Here is a 2,746-nt window from a genome sequence, read left to right as displayed (position 1 = left end):
AAGTCCCTGCAATTGGAAGAAACATAAATGAGTACTTTTCAGATTCCTGCACTCCAGAAGAACTATACTTGTGGTGTTTTAATCCTTATTTTTCTTCTCTTCTGATTTCTGGCATTATTTTCTCACATAGATCTGGTTTAGAATCTAACTGTTCTATCACACAGCATCACATTTGTACTCTTATTCCTTAAGTTTCACACTGATCAAGTGTATCACAAGTATTGTGAAACCATAACAGTAACTTTACTTCCTATATTTTCTCTTGCAGGTGGCATAAAGCATCTTGTGTAAGGTCAGATCCAGAAAGCTATGGCAAAATTAAGTTGTTGAAATACTTTCTGCTACAATCTAGAATAGATTTCAGGAACTATTAAATTAGCTTGCTAGAAGAAGCTGATCTTAATTAGTCTATAAAAGTTGGATCTCAGATGCCAATGAAAGCTCCATATGAAAAAACCTAGATGCTCAGGGCCATTACCAACCCTGTATTCTGTTTGGAGTCATTGGACACAGTCTACATACCCAGAAGCAGTGTCAAAAACCAGAATTCTCTAGTTTGAAAACAGGCAAGAGAAGTAATGTCTTAAGATTAAAACTCAAGAATACCTTTTCTATCTCATGCTCTCCTCACCAGTCAGAAAACATCTCTCAATAAACCAGGCAACGCAGGAGAATACAAACTATGTTACCTGAAGCACAAAAAGTAAAGAAATGGACAAAATGCTGCCTGAATTAAGGGTACCTGAATCATGCTCTGCAGATAGACACTGCAAAATTTTAAGTATGATATACAAACTGTTAGAAATTCAGCTATGAAAGCACAATAACCACCCACATCTATTTCATAGGGAGATGCAAATAAATGTGCATTCTCGCTGTACACTAGAATTAGCCTGTGAGCACAGATGTACTTCACTTCAATCTAAACTAACATGAGAAAGTGTTAGTAAGAGGTGTGTTATTTTAACTTGATAGCTGGTAACTTTTGTTTTATTCTGGCCTAGACCTGGCTACTGCAGATTTCCAGTGACAGATGAGAACATTTCAGCTTCTAAAAGGAAATCTAACAGATATCTAAGTGCTGAATTGCACTTAGCTAAGCTGATGTCTCCTTTTATGCTGTGAGCCCATACTTAGCCTTTCAGGTACCTCTGATGCCAGAATTAAATTGTTAGGTAATACACAAAATCTTTTACATTTAAAGAGAGACATGTTTAAAGGTATACCTCACCCAAATATCGTTTTATAAATGACTCTGTTGAAGTCATCCAACACTAAAATAGCCTCACCAAAAAAAAAAAATCCAAGTAATTTTTTTAAAGAATTCAATTATGTTAGACTAGTGAAAACACAAATTAAGGAAATCCTGGAGTCACAGAACTGCCACCAAAAAAGGGTTTCTGAGAGGACTCAGATTAATCAACACAGGGCATGCTAAATCGAAAAACAGCAAACTGAATGTGAGTAGACTGCAGCAAGAGGAGAAAAAAACACAGTAAAATCCTTCCTTCAAGATGTATTTCTCAGCTTCAAGCAGGACAATCATGAGATCTTTAGAAAGTCAAGATAGGTACCAATAGTGGAAGAATAGCACAAGACCAAAACCCAAATCTGCAGACCAAGGTACTTACAGTCTAAAAACCAAAGGGAGAGATCAGGTTTATACTAATAACATAACAAAGAATCCATATATTATTACTGAATGTTTAAGTCACCATCCACTAGCAGCACAAACTCAAATTGTATCTGCCACTCTCTAACCAAGGTCACAAAAGCTCAGGTTGTCTGTCATGGAAGCAGAGCTGCAGAGCTCTAGAAAGGCAAGAAAAAGATGCTGAAAGACTTATATCCTCATACTATTAACACTCAAACACATTTTAATTTCTTTAAATCAGACTGGCCAAAGTATTTGTCTCAACTCAGCAACAGACTCTGGTGTCTGATTCAAGTACCGAGTGACTTCAGAAAAGAAAGTCTTCCACAGCCCACAGAGTTAGAGAAAATTAATGTTTATTTATATTTCACTGCATCGTGGATATTAGAATAGGTTCATAGCAAAGAAAAGAAAAAAAGTTTAAAATGTAGTTCTCATGGGGGGTGTGAGAAGTCTGTAAAGCTTTGCTTCAGATAACATGTAATCATTAGTCAGACGGATGTTGGTCTCTTCTCCCAGGCGGCCAGTACCAGAACAAGAGGACACAGTCTCAGGCTGCACCAGGGGAGGTTCAAGCTAGATGTTAGGAAGAAGTTCTATACAGAGAGAGTGATTGCCCATTGGAATGGGCTGCCTGGGCAGGTGGTGGAGTCACCATCACTGGAGGTTTTCAGGAGGAGACTTGATGGGGTGCTTGGTGCTGTGGGTTAGTTGTTTAGGTGGTGTTGGATTGGTTGATGGGTTGGACGCAGTGATCTTGAAGGTCTCTTCCAACCTGGTTTATTCTATGTATTCTGTGTATGTATTCCAATATACAACTTCATTCTACAGTTTTTGTGAAGTGTAGCTTCCAATAATAAGGTAAGGCAGTAAATGCCAAAGAACAAACAGCTGTTTCCAAATGATGTACAGTGCAAACATTTGTCATAAATACTTTAGTCATCCACTCTGAGCCACATTAGCTGCTGAAATAAGATGACTACACCAAGCACACTTCATACGCCAAAAAAAACCAAAAGGTTGGGCTGGGCTGGTTTTGTGTTTGTTTAGGTTTATTTCCTTGTGTTGGGTTTGTTGTTTTTTTTTGTGGGG

This window comes from Dryobates pubescens, chromosome Z (assembly GCF_014839835.1).
Source record: "Dryobates pubescens isolate bDryPub1 chromosome Z, bDryPub1.pri, whole genome shotgun sequence".
In the NCBI taxonomy this organism is placed as follows: Eukaryota; Metazoa; Chordata; class Aves; order Piciformes; family Picidae; genus Dryobates; species Dryobates pubescens.
Note: the sequence above shows the minus strand (reverse complement) of the source record.